The 17,624-nt window shown below is 50.9% G+C and overlaps 1 long non-coding RNA gene across 1 annotated transcript; it reads left to right on the plus strand.

Moving 5' to 3' along the window:
• Positions 1-856: 856 nt before the first annotated feature.
• LOC131707307 (uncharacterized) lies at positions 857-16,423 on the plus strand. The gene is made up of 4 exons (XR_009311096.1): positions 857-1,212; positions 7,739-7,858; positions 14,470-14,582; positions 15,458-16,423. It is a non-coding gene; the product is annotated as an uncharacterized LOC131707307 (long non-coding RNA).
• Positions 16,424-17,624: the final 1,201 nt, after the last annotated feature.

Consider the following 17,624-nt stretch of genomic DNA (forward strand, 5'->3'; position numbering starts at 1 on the left):
CTCACCACTAGCCCACACTGCCTCCCTCCCTCCCAGTCCCTCAGCTCTCACCACTAGAGCCACACTGCCTCCCTCCCTCCCAGTCCCTCAGCTCTCACCACTAGACCACACTGCCTCCCTCCCTCCCAGTCCCTCAGCTCTCACCACTAGCCCACACTGCCTCCCTCCCTCCCAGTCCCTCAGCTCTCACCACTAGCCCACACTGCCTCCCAGTCCCTCAGCTCTCACCACTAGACCACACTGCCTCCCTCCCTCCCAGTCCCTTGATGTTAATGTTTTAAGCAGAGGGTAGGGGTGGGGGTTCATCCCATGACAGTGAAACCAGGTCAGTGATTCCTGACGATCGTAACTTTAATTTCGGTTGGCGTGGTTAATTGTTTTTGTTTGGGGCTAACGAGCTGGGCCTGTCTGGTGCAATTAGCAGGTGGGGGAGGAGGAGGAGGGAAGCGGGAACGCCTGATTGAATTGTCAGGCTGGGTTACGATTAGGAGCAGCAGAGGCAGTCGTGCGCAGAATGAATTTCATGCCCGTTGCTTCTTCGATTTGTCGTGGAATGCAACATCCCTCAGACCCGCAGGTTAACCCTTTGCTTTCCGTTGCTGTCGTTCCTTCAGTGAGGAGAGGGAGCAGGCTGGCTCCACCAGCGCGAGTTTGCTCGGGTCATTTCTGCACAATGGTCGTTTTGCAGATTTCCTGTGGTTTTACTATGCATTCTCTACAGTGCACCATGGTTTACCTTGTTTTTTTAATATGCCTAACCATATCTCTATGGGCTTTACAATACCTGTGCATTTAGCATAGTTGACCATGGTTTGCCTTGTTTTTGCAATGGGGTGCATTGGGATTAGAGCCCCCAACTCTCCCTCAGTCTTCCACTCTCCTCCAGGCTTTAGAAACTCTCAATATCATCCCACACCTGATGCGTCATGTGACCAGCGAGACATGTGTGCAACTATTCAGCAGCAATCATCGGAAAACAGGATCTCAGACAGTGACTTCACAAGGGTCGATAGACACGGGTGCCTGTGCAGCCAGCTCGAATCTTAGAAAAGTTTCCCATCGTCCAAGCACAGCAAAGTGTAATTACCACAGCAAGGACCTCCAGCAGACTCACAGCATTGTGGCCTGATCAATGGGCTTCGCTGGAGTCAAAGTGAAGAGAAAAGACATCAGGAAAATAAAGAAAGGGGAGGATCGGTACGCTGGAGAGAGGTGAGGTATTAGCACTCCCTGAAAGTACAGAGTGCAGGAGAGTTTATTTAAGAAAAAAGATTCGGATTAGTGTTCCTCTGGGGGGATAGTAGATATAATAATAATAATAATAATAATAATAATAATAATAATAATACCATCGCAGTCCTGCTGTTCCTTCAGAGAGCAGACTGAAAACTCATGAGAAGCCGTTTCATTAAAATTGATTAAGGAGGAAAGGAAATTAAGCTGTATGGGGCGGGTGAGGGTTTTGGAAAGGGAAAAGAGAGGCGGGGAGGAGGAGGGGGGGGGGTCCGGCTACATTGTGGGAACCAATTAGTGTCCCAGCCTTTCCTTTCTTTTCTCTTCTCTGTTGTTTTCGTGATTCCTGGAGGGGATTGGAATTGAATGTTTGTGTTGTAAACAGCGAGGGGGGCTCTGAGCTCACAAAGACAGGGTCAGGGTGGGACTGCAGGGGCCGCTTGCGATTACTGGGGCCCGCTCGGCTCAATGGACCCCTTTGTTCTGAGATAATGACTTTGTTATGCTGAGGTTTGTTTGCGTGCGTGCGTGTGTGTGTGTGTGTGTGCGTGTCTTGCTTTTATTCTCTCTGTTCTCTCCAGTTAAAGTTTCCCGTTATGGTCCCACCTGCCCTCCTTTTCCCTTCTTTTCCAGAGCACTGCCTCCCTCAGCGCTCTGTCCTGCACTTAGCCAGTGGTGCTCCAGCCAGCCCAATACAGGGTTTGGATTCCACTGTCTGTCTGTCTGTCCTGTCTATATGTCTGTCACATTATCTGCTTGTGTGATCTCTTCTGTCTGCCTGCTTGACTGTTCTTGTGTCGTCCTCCCTGCCTGAGCTGTCTGTCCTCCCCTCCCGTCCCCTCTTCTCTCATTGCACTTCACTGACTCCTGTCTCTCCTGTCTCCCTCTCGTTCTCTGGCTCCCTGATTCTTCATAGCAGATTCCCTTTTTTTATACCCACACAGATCCTCCAGCACTCTGGCTGTTCAGACAAGCCCAGTGGCATCACATGAATAGGCTTGCAGCTCACCTCTGTCATTTTCACGCTGGGCTAAATAACATTGAATATGAAACGAGAGGCCAGTGTGATTAAACAATATCTATATACTGTGTGGGCACATAGAGAACAGCACATGACAGCAGTTTAATTAGTGAAGATGTCTTTTTTGCATTCATTCCCTATTTTCCCTAATTCTGTTGAGCTTTTTTCACTTTTTAAAAATACTAAAGAAACTTGCATTGACAAACGTTCTGGCTAGAAGTCTTTCTCAATGTCTCGTTTTGGATAGAAGTCTTTCTCAATGCCTCGTTTTTGAAAAGCTTCCAGGTACCAGCTGGATCATTTCACTGTCACGTCTGGTAGAACAGCAGTAATGCCATCCTCTGAAAGACACAGAGACCCAGAGCACCCCTGCATCCCCCTGTCCCACAGCCTCGCCAGGACTGGAAACCCAGAGAGAAGAGGCTTAAACCAGCGTTCATGTCACAACAAGAAGCACTGCTGAAACATTTGTCTCCTATCCGTTTCCTTGTTTGAGATAGACGCTTTCCTGATGGCGTAGACTGAACTCTATAGCGATGGAGTCTCGGCACTTGTGGGTTTGATAAGCTGCAACGTCCACAGAGGCTGTGCTCCATAGACCCTGTGGCGAGTACACAGTCCCCCAGCGCACTGTTCCCAGACTGGGCCTCTCAGCACTGGGTAGGGGGGTCAGTTCTGAGCCCTTCCTGGTAATCAGGTTAATTGGATTTCAGAGCCAAGTCTCGCTGGGGGACAGGCGAGTCCCAAACCCTGTGTGGAACCCATCCCAAACTCAAAGAGGGCAGGGGGGGACAGCAGTTTGACAGGAGGGATTTCGATTCAACTGTCCTTTGATTTTCTTCCTGTTCCTGTATTAAGGAGAGATTAGGTTGAGGACACAGGCTCTCTCTATCCGCCCCCCTCCCGGCGTCTTTGTTTTCAAACATGTGTGCATTTTCTTCCAGAAAGGCTCCTTTATCGGCACAAATGGGATTAGAGGAACCTGCGGCTATGACAATTCTCTTTAAATTTAGCCATGACCCGGCTTTGCGAACTCTGAGGCTCCTTTAATTACACTTTCTACGGGGGACAGAGCCTCTCCGCGGGGCAAGCCTGGTCCTTCAACCCCGGTCGAGCGAGGGCAGGGTCAGGCGTGATGGATTCGGAGCTGGGCACGAGCAGAGAGCTGGAACCAGGTTTCAGTCTCTCGGGCTGACAGCCCCAGTAGTAAACCAATCACTTACAAATCACACCCTGTTTTCTCCCCAAATGCAACTGCCCATTCTGCCAACGTCACCTCACACTGCTGCAAGCAACGACCCATCTACGAGGGATAAAGAGCAACGGGCGATCATTAGAATTCTTATAGATCAGATCGCCTCTCTATGTCCGCTGCACCTAGACGGCAGAAGTTACCAAGCTACTGAACCCTGGAGATGAACCCTGTAGGTCACTGTAAAGAGCTGTAGGGCAAAATCTCTCCTCCCCAACTCGGCACTCCCAGGATTCTGACCCGCGTGCTCCAGATTGCGTGACTCACCCAGTTCTTTTACCAGGGGACCGTCAGCCTGGTTCATTTCTACAGCAGCTAGGACACTGGCTTGGGGTGCGTGGTCATTGGTTTGTGGCCAGTCTGATTGTTGTAAGCCTGCAGATTTCCAGTTGGAACCCAGTAAATATTTATTTTAATTCCCAAATCACCAGTCGTTGCTGGAATATTCAGGCTGGCAGTTGTTTAATCAGGGGGCTCATGCTAACAGTTCAGTGTTGAATCAGGTCTCTCATGTTACAGTTCAGTGTTGAATCAGGTCTCTCATGTTAACAGTTCAGTGTTGAATCAGGTGAACGTTGCTGGAATATTCAGGCTGGCAGTTGTTTAATCAGGGGGCTCATGCTAACAGTTCAGTGTTGAATCAGGTCTCTCATGTTACAGTTCAGTGTTGAATCAGGTCTCTCATGTTAACAGTTCAGTGTTGAATCAGGTCTCTCATGTTAACAGTTCAGTGTTGAATCAGGTCTCTCATGTTAACAGTTCAGTGTTGAATCAGGTCTCTCATGTTAACAGTTCAGCGTTGAATCAGGTCTCTCATGTTAACAGTTCAGCGTTGAATCAGGTCTCTCATGTTAACAGTTCAGTGTTGAATCAGGTCTCTCATGTTAACAGTTCAGCGTTGAATCAGGTCTCTCATGTTAACAGTTCAGTGTTGAATCAGGTCTCTCATGTTAACAGTTCAGTGTTGAATCAGGTCTCTCATGTTAACAGTTCAGCGTTGAATCAGGTCTCTCATGTTAACAGTTCAGTGTTGAATCAGATTTCTCATGTTAACAGTTCAGCGTTGAATCAGGTCTCTCATGTTAACAGTTCAGTGTTGAATCAGATCTCTCATGTTAACAGTTCAGTGTTGAATCAGGTCTCTCATGTTAACAGTTCAGTGTTGAATCAGGTCTCTCATGTTAACAGTTCAGTGTTGAATCAGGTCTCTCATGTTAACAGTTCAGTGTTGAATCAGGTTATAGGAGGCTGTGTGGTCCAGTGGTTAAAGAAAAGGGCTTGTAACCAGGAGGTCCCCGGTTCAAATCCCACCTCAGCCACTGACTCCTTGTGTGACCCTGAGCAAGTCATTTAACCTCCTTGTGCTCCGTCTTTCGGGTGAGATGTAATTGTAAGTGACTCTGCAGCTGATGCATAGTTCACACACCCGAGTCTCTGTAAGTCGCCTTGGATAAAGGCGTCTGCTAAATAAACAAATAAATAAACAAATAATCATGTTAACAGTTCAGTGTTGAATCAGGTCTCTCATGTTAACAGTTCAGTGTTGAATCAGGTCTCTCATGTTACAGTTCAGTGTTGAATCAGGTCTCTCATGTTAACAGTCAGTGGTTTAAACACTCTTGTATGTGGGACCTGTATCACTGGTTCTCCGGAACACTGCGGCTGGAATTATATTCCCATTTTTCTGTATTCCCGTATTCCCAACGCGAGTTTAAATCTCCGCCCCTTGCTGAACTGCAGGTCCTCTGGTGCACAGGGTCAAGGCAATTATTTCTTTGTAGGCACTGAAACACTTAAGGAAGCACTGTGGACTGCCTCAGACCTCAGGCCTTGGCCTCTCACCCCTCGAAGTCCAGACTGCAACAGGCTGGCAGAACAAAGGCAATGTGAAAGCCTTTAAAGGGGATTATGATTACCATTATTATGTGCTTAATGCCGGTCTGCAAGGGGGCTGAGCAACATTGAGAGAATGGGGAATTGAAAAGGGGAAATGCCTCAGCCCTGTGATTGAGAGCCTGTGAGTCAGTGTGTGTGTGTGTGTCTTTGTCTGTGTTTCTGTTTAATTTAATGCAGAAACGTTTATTTCAGCCCCAAACTTCATGCCTAGTGGAGTTTAGATAGTAGTGTGCAGGTAATGCGAGCCCAACGCTCTCACTGTACATTCCTGTGTGTCTGTGTGAGAGAGAGGAGGAATGAGAGAGGGAGTGTTGTGGATTTTATTTACTACTAGATAAAGATTCCAGACCCAACATTAATCAAGGGTTACTCAATTGCATCTTCCCCTGAGGACGGAGATCCTAAAACAAGCCAAAGAACACAAATTAAAGACATCTAAAAACACGGGGAGGGAGGGGGGGCAGTGAGGAGGGAGAGATCAATTTGGAACAGACCCTAAAAAAAATACCTAAAACTCCCGACCTCTTCCCAAAACAGAGAAAAAGAAGAAAACGAGAAGGGAAAAAAATTATAACGTTACCCCCCCCCCATTCCCTTAGCATTCCAAAAACACCTGCAGATACTTAAGACTTTGGCAGGAGCGGAAAAAACGACCCATTTGTGCTGCCTGCCTGCCATGTTTGTTCACAAAAGGAAATAAGTTTGGTTTCAATTAGAGGGCGTGCCAAGCACTGAGCTCATTGCTTCATGATGTGTTTTTTCTGATGATTTAGGGGGGGGGGGGGTGATTTACTGACACCCCCCCCCCGACACTGAGCTCTGGTGAGACAGACGTGCTGTCTCTGCATGGAAGGGAACATTGACTTTGTTTCTTTTTAAAAGGCACAGTCATTTATTGCAATTTAATTTATTTTTCTTTGTCTGTTTTTTTTTTCCTGTGTGAACCTGTTGGAATTCTATTATGTGAATGTATTTACCATTATTTTAAAATGATTAGTGCAGCTGCAGAGCAGGAAATTAATATTGCATACTGGATGCCCAGAGGCTTTTGATTAACCACTGAGCTCCTCAAACCCCCTGCCTTCCACACTGCAGCCCAGCGCTTTCTTTATCTAACCACTGAGCTCCTCAAACCCCCTGCCTTCCACACTGCAGCCCAGCACTTTCTTTATCTAACCACTGAGCTCCTCAAACCTCCTGCCTTCCACACTGCAGCCCAGCACTTTCTTTATCTAACCACTGAGCTCCTCAAACCTCCTGCCTTCCACACTGCAGCCCAGCACTTTCTTTATCTAACCACTGAGCTCCTCAAACCTCCTGCCTTCCACACTGCAGCCCAGCACTTTCTCTAACCATTGATCTACATCTTCGGGACGGTGTTGTTTTGGCGTTGCATTCTTTCCCATGATTCCTCTGGGCTCTCTCTCTCTCTCTCTCTCTCCTCTCTCTCTCTCTCTCTCTCTCTCTCTCTCTCTCTCTCTCTCTCTCTGTCTCTGTCTCTCGCTCTCCCCTTGCACCTGTCTCCCAGCTGTTGGCTGCTGCCGTTCAGCTTCTTGTGAAAATTCCCACCAAATTATTTTAACAAAGCAAAAAAGAAAATCCCAACATCTGCAGTGGAGCTTAAGCGGTCCGTTAAATGCACTGCAACTGAAGAGTTAGGAATAGGGCTAGGGATGGGGTTCGGGTTAGAGTTAGGGATGGGGTTAAGGTTGGGATTAGGGTTAGAGTTAGGGATGGGGTAAGGAATAGGGCTAGGGATGGGGTTGGGGTTAGAGTTAGGAATGGGGTTCGGGTTAGAGTTAGGGATGGGGTTAAGGGTGGGATTAGGGTTAGAGTTAGGGATGCAGTTGTGGTTGGGGTTGGGATTGGGGTTGGACTGGAGTCTTGAAGTGCACCCGACTGTTTCACAAGATGCCTTTCACCCTAGTGCCCTCATCTATACAATTGAACAGCAATCAGTATATATTTAATCTCCTGGATGAGTCGCTGCCTTTGTGAAGCACCAGGACGTTTTTGAAACCAGAGCACAGCCCCCCTTAGAAACGTTTACCACAATAAATGTGCACAGTGATTTCTGGTGTTTTCTCATGTTTGTTCCCATGGTTACACTATGCATTTACCAGTTTAACATGTTTTTATTTTTAATATGCTTTACCATACCCCTGTGGGCTTTACAATTCTTTATAGTGTTGCTATGTGAAACGTTTCTAAGGGCTGCACTGATCATCTCCAGAAGCTTTGAAATAAAGAAATGTGTTGAAATCGCTGCTGTTTGGAGACTCATGTGTGCCGCAGAAAGGCATCTGAACTTTAGCTTTTCTTTCTCTTTTTTTCAGGGATGAAAGGAGGACAGGAGGAGCATTAAAGATCTGAGCTAGCCGACGGTGCCCTTATTGAACCAGGTTAAGAGCTTCACTCAGGAAGTCAGGAAGAGATTTGCCTTTAATTGCAGACAGGTGTGTACCAGCGATAAGATGCCCTGAGTGATCTGAGATAATGAGAGGGGAGAGGGGAGAGAGGAGAGGGGAGAGGGGAGAGGAGAGGGGAGAAAGGAGAGAGGAGAGGGGAGAGAGGAGAGAGGAGAGGAGGGGAGAGAGGGGAGGGGAGAGGAGAGGGGAGAGAGGAGAGAGGAGAGAGGAGAGGAGCGATGAGAGGGAGAAGACAGAAGGGGAGAGAGGAGAGGGGAGAGGGGAAAGGAGAGAGGGGAGAGGGGAGAGAGGAGAGGAAAGGGAGAAGAGAGAAGGGGAAGAGGGGAGAGAGGAGAGGAGAGAGGAGAGAGGAGAGAGGAGAGGGGAGAGGGGAGAGAGGAGAGGGAGAAAAGAGAAGGGGAGAGACAAGATCTACAAGAGTGGAGAACCCTTGATCCACACAACTACAGAGGCGTCTATGTGGGGAGTAACCTCAGCAAATTATTCTGTAGTATTTTAAACCAACGAATATCCCAATATCTGATGACTCAAAACACCGTAAACAAGAGCCAGATTGGATTCCTTCCCAAACACCACACCACTGACCACATGTTTACTTTACAGACACGTAAACAACACCAGCAAAGGTAAAATATCTGCTTGCTTCATCGATTTCAAAAAACCATTTCACTCTGTTTGGGACCCTGGAATGTACCTCAGGTTGCTACAAGCAGGAATTGGTGGAAAGGTTTATGACACAATTAAATCCATGTATTCGGAGACACAGTACAAAATAAAAATAGACAACAAACAGACAGGTTCCTTTAGGCAAGGAGAGAGGAGTGCGACAGGGCTGCAGCCTCAGCCCCACTCTCTTCAGCATTTCTATCAACAATCTGCCTGGTCTGTTAGAGCAAGCGCCCAAAACTCCCACTGAAACCACGCACCTGCGCTTCTGTAAAGAGCTGTTTCACTGACACAGAGAAGCTCCAGCAACAACTGCAAAGACAGAACTGGGTAGAGTGTCTCTGCTGATCCCCATCCAGAAACCCAGTTCTGACTCCACCTGAGACACAGCAGCCCAAACTCCCTCCATGAATCCTCCCTGGGCAGTACAGCTTAACCCTCACTACAGACCTACATCACACCCCTGTCCACACACACCAGCATCAACATAGCCCTGACACTGAGCCCAGCAGCCAGAGGGAAAAGCTGTAGGATCTGCCCTGATAGAGAAATACACCCTCTACTGGAGAGAGCGGATTACAAGCCAAAATCAACTCCACCTCTACAGCTCCCTCAACAGAGAATACACCCTGGCCGAATATCTAAGCCTTGCAAAAAAAAAAAAAAAAACTGTTAACAAAATATAGGATACGTGACCACAAGCTAGCCATTGAAAGAGGCAGGTATAGAGCAGAGTGGAAACCTAGGGAAGCCAGAATCTGTACCCAGTGCAAGAGTGGAGAGATTGAAACTGAGACCCCCTTCATCCTCCACTGTGAGAGATACAGAGAGCTGAGAGAGAGATACGGCCTCAGACTGGCTGATCATAGAGAGGGTTTCCTGCCCCAGAGCCAGGAGGAGAAACTGCAGGTTCTTCTGGGAGAAAAGAGAGAGGGAGCAATAAGAGCTGCAGAATGGAACTCTTCTAAGAACAGATAGAAAAAGCGTTTAGCAAGAAGAGGCCTTCAATTTGCAATGGCTTTCTCTATTCAAAAAAACACAGCGCTACAAAGTGCTTCCAGGTCTTCTGAGCGGAACCATGGGGTGACCAGAGGTTCCGTTAGTCCATAGTGGGGTAACTGGGCAACACCAGTACTGGAGTCTCTTCCAACAATCACACACGGCCGAGCCAATAAGAAACACCCACAACTGCCCCGTCAGTTTCCCTGCAGCATCTAACATTTCAACAGCTCTTTTTCCCCCTCATCTCCCCCCTCTCCCGACTCTCTCAACTCCCCGTTATCTGGGAAGGGGCAGGATCCATAGGCTCCAGCCCTGATAAATATCATATTTGTTACAGCGGTAATTAAATATAATCCCGGGGGGCTGGAAGCACAGCCCTGCCTTTGTGGCCCTGATCTCCACGCTGCTTCAAATCTGAACAGAGTCATAAACACTTTGCATATCTGCATGTCAACAGCTCCCGCAGCTGTCACAGAGACTGGGAGGCACAGAGGCTCGTGGATGCATGATGGGAGAGAGAGAGGGGGAGATGAGGGGAAGGAAAGGGGGAGAGGGGAGAAAAAGTACGAGAGAGAGGATGACTCGGCACACTCATTCTGCATTTGCCATTTGTTACCCTGCTTTTTGTAAATGTTTTACCAACTTTTTATTAATTTTTTTTTTTTTTTTTTACTAGAGTTTTACCAGACTTAATTCCAAAGTTTTGTATGGCTTTTTACCCCCAAAAAAGTGTTGCCATATGACACTTTGCTCTGATGTTTCAGGGGAGGAGGGAGATGGGAGAGAGGAGTGGGGAGGGGGAAGTGGGAGGGGGGGAGGGGAGGAGGGAGATGGGGCAGAGGGGGTGGAAGAGTGCTGAGGGAGAGGGGAGGAGGGAGATGGGGAGAGGGGGTGGAAAAGTGTTGAAGGAGAGGAGAGGAGGGAGATGGGGAGAGGGGAGGGTTAGTGTTTAGGGAGAGGGGAGGAGGGAGATGGGGAGAGGGGAGGGTTAGAGTGTTGAGGGAGAGGGGAGGAGGGAGATGGGGAGAGGGGGGGTGGAAGAGTGTTGAAGGAGAAGAGAGGAGGGAGATGGGGAGAGGGGAGGGTTAGAGTGTTGCGGGAGAGGGGAGGAGGGAGATGGGGAGAGGGGAGGGGAGAGAGTGTTGAGGGAGAGGGGAGGAGGGAGATGGGGAGGGGGAGGGGAAAGAGTGTTGAGGGAGAGGGGAGGAGGGAGATGGGGAGAGGGGAGGGTTAGAGTGTTGAGGGAGAGGGGAGGAGGGAGATGGGGAGAGGGGAGGGTTAGAGTGTTGAGGGAGAGGGGAGGAGGGAGAGTGTTGAGGGAGAGGGGAGGGGAGAGGATGTTGAGGGAGAGGAGAGGAGGGAGATGGGGAGAGGGGAGGGTTAGAGTGTTTAGGGAGAGGGGAGGAGGGAGATGGGGAGAGGGGAGGGTTAGAGTGTTTAGGGAGAGGGGAGGAGGGAGAGTGTTGAGGGAGAGGGGAGGAGGGAGATGGGGAGAGGGGAGGGGAGACAGTGTTGAGGGAGAGGGGAAGAGGGAGATGGGGAGAGAGTGTTGAGGGAGAGGGGAGGAGGGAGATGGTGCAGAGGGGAGAGGGAGTGAGGAAGCTTGTCTGGCAGTGTGTGCTGTGGCTCTTATCCCTGATCCTCAAGGGATGAAAGGAAGCAGAGGGCAATCGTCAGCCCCCGAGGTCCTCCCATGAATTTCTGATCAATGGGCCAAAGCAAACGGGATCCCCCCCTCCCTGCCCACACCAAAGCCGACACATCTCCGAATGTCAGCGATGTTGGTTTAGCCATTGTGCACGGCTGGCTGCCCCTGAAAGACAGACTTGTACCCAGGCCAGGGACTCACAATGGACTCCTTTCTACTGCTTAACTTGTTCTCAGAGCTTCCCTTCATAAAGGGAACTCTCTCTCTCTCTCATTAACTCTCTCTCTCGTTCTTTCTCTCTCTCTCTCTCTCTCCCATTAACTCTCTTTCTCTCTCTTTTGCTCTATCCCACTCTATCCTTCTCTTGCTCTCTCTCTCTAGTCCACTCTCTCCCTCTCTCTGCTGCTGACTGCCCCTCTTCTCTGTTACTCTCTTCCTCTTACTCCCTCTCCTCTCTCTCACTTACTCATGTGGCCAAGTTGTTGAAACTGTGGGACTGGGAGGGAGGGAGGCAGTGTGGTCTAGTGGTGAGAGCTGAGGGACTGGGAGGGAGGGAGGCAGTGTGGTCTAGTGGTTAGAGCTGAGGGACTGGGAGGTAGGGATGCAGTGTGGGTTAGTGGTTAGAGCTGAGGGACTGGGAGGGAGCGATGCGGTGTGGGTTAGTGGTTAGAGCTGAGGGACTGGGAGGTAGGGATGCGGTGTGGGTTAGTGGTTAGAGCTGAGGGACTGGGAGGGAGGGAGGCAGTGTGGTCTAGTGGTTAGAGCTGAGGGACTGGGAGGGAGCGATGCTGTGTGGGTTAGTGGTTAGAGCTGAGGGACTGGGAGGTAGGGATGCGGTGTGGGTTAGTGGTTAGAGCTGAGGGACTGGGAGGGAGGGATGCGGTGTGGGTTAGTGGTTAGAGCTGAGGGACTGGGAGGTAGGGATGCGGTGTGGGTTAGTGGTTAGAGCTGAGGGACTGGGAGGGAGCGATGCGGTGTGGGTTAGTGGTTAGAGCTGAGGGACTGGGAGGGAGGGATGCGGTGTGGGTTAGTGGTTAGAGCTAAGGGACTGAGAGAGTCTGCTGGTTTAATGCACTGCCCCCTAACGCACTCAGCCGCTAACATTATTATCATTAAGAGCTTGTCTGCATGTCCCATGTGGAAAAAGTTTATTTTAACACATTATAAAAATATATATATTTACGTAACGTTTTTGTGTGCAGCTGCTGGCTGGTCCTTAGCCAGGGTTCAGAGGCACAGGGAACATCTGTTAGCTGGGAATTCAGTGAGGGAAGGAGGGAGAGGGAGATGGAGGGAGAGGGAGAGGGAGATGGAGGGAGAGGGAGAGGGAGATGGAGGGAGAGGGAGAGGCTGGAGCACTGCGTTTAATGTGTTTATTCACACTCATTCAAACCACACTCCACTGTACTGCTGAATAAACAATGCTGGGGAGGGAATACTGAGGAAACCCTTTGGACTAACCTGGGCCTTTTTAAAAAGCAATTTGGTCAATTTCTGGGCTTTCCAAGAAACAGCCACGTAACAAACAATAATATGACTTTGCTGTTTCGGTTATTGTTTTGTAAAAATGTATTAAAGACTGTTAACGCTGTTGAAAATACATCTTTGTTTCTTAAACAACCAAGTGTCAAGTCTATCATACCAAAGGAGTGAGTTTCACTCAGAAAGCAGAGTAACCCTGAGTCCAGGAGCCCAGAATCAATGACACGCACGGCTCCAGCTTCACTGCTGTACTGTAAAACCCATTCATCTCCCCGGGCTTTCAGTGCACAACACTTCACACACTCATCGTTAAACTATTCTAGAAAAAAAACAAAAAAACTCTTCCACGGGGGGGGGGGGGGGGGGGGCGACAATGTGAGGACGTAGAGTGGCTCTAATCCCTCTCCGTCATCCCAACTTGTATCAGAAGCCACGAGGCCGGGGCTGAGGGGCTGAGGGGCCGAGGGGCCGAGGTGCCGGGGGGCCGGGGGGCCGGGGGGCCGGGGGGCCGGGGGGCCGAGGAGCCGAGGGGCCGGGGAGCCGGGGGGCTGAGGAGCTGAGGTGCCTAGGAGCTGAGGGGCTGAGGGGCTGGGAGGCTGAGGGGCTGAGGGGCTGAGGGGCTGAGGGGCTGAGGAGCTGAGGGGCTGAGGGGCTGGGAGGCTGAGGGGCTGAGGGGCTGAGGGGCTGAGGAGCTGAGGGGCTGAGGGGCTGGGGGGATGGGAACAGCTGCGTGAGCAGGGCCCTCCAAGCAGAGCAGAGAAAAGCAGAGACGCTGAAACTCAACACTGCAAAACATTCCCACGGAGAGATGGGGAGAGGGCTAGAGAGAGGGGGAAGAGGGAGAGACAGAGAGCGAGAGAGAGACAGAGAGAGGGGGGAGAGAGAGAGGGGGGGGGGCGAGGAGAATAATCAATTCCACTTTTTGGACTCTGTGTAGACACAACACCGCACTAATACAGAACTGAGGGAATACAAAGCAAATTTTTCAGAAACCTGGCCTCCCCTGGTGTGCCGTGCAGTGGCCTGAAACCCTGTCTCCTGAAACCAAGCCTGCTCCGTGTTCCCTCAGCTTTAGAGGTGCTGTGATCCCGCGCTGTGGAGATCTCTAAAGCAGAGCTGGGGTCGAGCTACGCCGGTCTGTAACTCTGACTTTGAGATGATCTTCTGGATAGAGGGAGGAAAATCCGACTTAGCATGAATCTGATCACCCCGTAGAAACAGTTGCTTTAATAGCCCCTGCATGGGGGGGGTGGGGGGGTGGGGGGGGGGGGGGGGGGGGTCTTTATCAGCCCCCGATCAGGTGTTGGGTTCTTGGCTCAGGCAGCTCTGTTAATGGCAGGGATTAGAGGCGGAGGTGTGAGAGTCGGGCTAATGGCTGGGAGAGAAACACAGGAAGGGATTTGATTATTTTCAAAGCTAAAGGATTGATGTATCACAGTCTGCAAGCTCATAGCAGAGTAACACGATCCTGCCTTTTACAGAGTGTGCAGAACTGCTCTATAAACACACAGACAGGACCCCTCCCCCTGCTGGTCAGTGAGGGACACACACACACACACACACAGAGACGCACTCCTGCAATATGCTCTAAACTGTTCAGTATCAATACTCTTTTGTGAAGACAGAGAGAGGGCTCTGAATGCAGGCAGGGTGGAGGGGGAATGCGGTCCTTCTTTTTAAAGTTGCTCATTGCTGTTCCCTTGCTGGTTTTCTGATATTCACAGGACATATTAAAAGCTCCGCTGTGATGCAAACAGAAGGAAAGCGAGCCCCTGTTTCTCCACTCTTTCATTTTGTGTCCCTGCTGTAGTAATGAGCGCGTGCTGATTTCTGTTTCCAGCTCTCAAGCAGTGGGAATGTCTCCAACCTGCATCCCCAGGTGCTGGGGTCAGGGGTCAGCCCTTTGTCATGGGGCACCGCCGCCGGGGCCAATGGAATCCCGCCGTTGCCATGGTGAGTACAATGAGCCTGCTCGGAGTGACAGGTGCCTCCTCAGAACAACAAGACAGTGGGGACATTCTATCAGAGAAAGAGAGAGGGGGAGGGAGGGACAGGGAGAAGGGGAGAGGGTGAGGGGGAGAGGGAGTGTGAGGAGGAGGAAGAGAGGGAGGGAGGGGGAGGGAGAGAGGGAGAGAGGGGGAGGGGGGAGGGGGAGAGGGAGTGTGAGGTGGAGGGAGAGAGGGACGGAGGGAGGGGGAGAAGGGGAGAGGGGGATGGAGGGAGTGTGAGGGGGAGAGAGGGAGGGACGGAGGGGGAGAAGGAGAAGGGGAGAGGGGGATGGAGGGAGTGTGAGGGGGAGAGAGGGAGGGACAGAGGGGGAGAAGGGGAGAGGGGGATGGAGGGAGTGTGAGGGGGGAGAGAGGGAGGGAGGGAGGGGGAGGGGGTGAGGGGGATGGAGGGAGTGTGAGGGGGAGAGAGGGAGGGACGGAGGGGGAGAAGGAGAAGGGGAGAGGGGGATGGAGGGCGTGTGAGGGGGAGAGAGGGAGGGACAGAGGGGGAGAAGGGGAGAGGGGGATGGAGGGAGTGTGAGGGGGAGAGAGGGAGGGACGGAGGGGGAGAAGGAGAAGGGGAGAGGGGGATGGAGGGAGTGTGAGGGGGAGAGAGGGAGGGACAGAGGGGGAGAAGGGGAGAGGGGGGTGAGGGGGGGTGAGGGAGGGGGGGAGGGAGTGGGGGAGAGAGACAGAGGGAGTAGGGGAGAGAGAGAGAAGAGAGAGAGAGAGGCGGTGAAGGTAAGAGATTAACAGAGATTTGCAGACCTAGGACCCCCTGGTGTGAGGGAGTGCAGTTTGAATTGAGACAGGGTCCATGTTCCAAACATGTTTCACCAGGGCTTCTTCGACGACAGCACAGGACAGAGAGAGCCTGGCAGCGAAATGAACTGCATTTTAACTTCAAGGGGAGCTCTGTGGGGCCCCTGGGGGTCGTGCACCTCTGACCCCCACTGACCTGCGGAAGGTATGCGAGTCTGGAAACAGAATAAAGATGTGTTGAGGGAGAGCTGATCCCCTGCAAAACTGCAAAACTGCAAAACTACCGCCCCAAAAAAAACATGTTTTTAACATGCTTTACCGTACCTCTATAAGGCTGCACACTGACGCCGCACACATACAATAGGAATGGAGCGCTTCCCACAATGCCTTTCTCCAGTACGTTAGACTAAATGTTTAGCCATGTGTAATCCTAAAGTTAAGGACATTAATGTGAAACCAGCACGGCCTCTGTCTGTCTCTGTGGTTTGTCTCCTCTCTCCTCCGCAGTGGAGGAAGGCATTGCTGGCAGGCGCAGGGAGAGTGTCTGGGCAGGATGCCCAGGCGAGGGAGGCTGGCGGTGCTGTGATGGACTGTGTGGACAGCACTGACACACTCAATCACAGCCTTCCCTGACAGGGCAGGGAAACAGAGAGACACGCTGGGCAGCGCACAGCCCTATAGAGGCAGGGGCTGCCAGTGAAAGACTTCAGTTACAGATTCAAGCAACACAGAACGGTATAGAAATGGTTTAAACAGAGGGGCTGGTTCATTATCTCCTCTGTGCTTGTCCCATGTCTTCTTTCACTGTGTAGGAATGCATTTTGCTATCTTTTCACCGCTGCGTGCCGCAGTACACTTTGAGAAAGGTAAAAACATTTTTCAGCCTTTGTTTGGAAGGAAGGCAGCACGGACGACAGACTCACAAGGCCTGGCAAGAAAGAGAAAATCCTTTTTCACAGACTTGCCAATTCTCAGGAATTTTTTTCCCCAGGGAGCGAGTCTCATTTTTCCTTGGCACTCGCTGTTTGGCACCTGACAACTCACCGGCGCCACTCACTATCAGCCCAGTGTGGCTGGAGACACAGAAACCGGGCCAAAACTGGGGGCCGAGTGGAACTGGAGGGGGAAGGCAGTGTGGCTTATTGGTTAGATTATATTCATTTTTGTTATGCTCTACACTATCCCCTCCAGCAAATTTTTACACTTTGGCGTAGAGTCAAGAACACATTTTCATTTTAATAACACATCATTTTCACAGGGTCAGGCTCATCACAGCACAGGGGGGTTCTGGAAGGGTTCCAGAGGGGTTCTGGAGGGTTCCGGAGGGGTTCTGGAGGGTTGTGGAGGGTTCCAGAGGGGATCTGGAGGGTTCTGGAGGGGTTCTGGATCCCTCTCGGTGAGGTGTGTCTCTCAGAGCAGTCTGAGCTCTCCCCATGTGTTCATGAGGCAGCATTAAGTCTCAGTCACGTTCTGTTAATATCCCGACCGCTCTGGCATGTGGCACTGCCCACCGCCCTGTCAAACCCAGCGAGGAGTTTATGCTAACGTGGGATTAATGGGGCTCCACTGCTGGCTATAAAAGGTATGAGCAGAGGAGTGCTGGAGTGAGGGGGGAGAGAGCGCTTTCATTATCTAACCACTGAGCTCCTCAAACCTCCTGCCTTCCACACTGCAGCCCAGCGCTTTCATTATCTAACCACTGAGCTCCTCAAACCCCCTGCCTTCCACACTGCAGCCCAGTGCTTTCATTATCTAACCACTGAGCTCCTCAAACCCCCTGCCTTCCACACTGCAGCTCAGCGCTTTCTTTATCTAACCACTGAGCTCCTCAAACCCCCTGCCTTCCACACTGCAGCCCAGCACTTTCTTTATCTAACCACTGAGCTCCTCAAACCTCCTGCCTTCCACACTGCAGCCCAGCGGTTTCTTTATCTAACCACTGAGCTCCTCAAACCCCCTGCCTTCCACACTGCAGCCCAGTGCTTTCATTATCTAACCACTGAGCTCCTCAAACCCCCTGCCTTCCACACTGCAGCCCAGTGCTTTCATTATCTAACCACTGAGCTCCTCAAACCCCCTGCCTTCCACACTGCAGCCCAGCGCTTTCTTTATCTAACCACTGAGCTCCTCAAACCCCCTGCCTTCCACACTGCAGCCCAGCGCTTTTTTTATCTAACCACTGAGCTCCTCAAACCCCCTGCCTTCCACACTGCAGCCCAGCGCTTTTTTTATCTAACCACTGAGC

This window comes from Acipenser ruthenus, chromosome 39 (genome assembly GCF_902713425.1).
Source record: "Acipenser ruthenus chromosome 39, fAciRut3.2 maternal haplotype, whole genome shotgun sequence".
NCBI lineage: Eukaryota > Metazoa > Chordata > Actinopteri > Acipenseriformes > Acipenseridae > Acipenser > Acipenser ruthenus.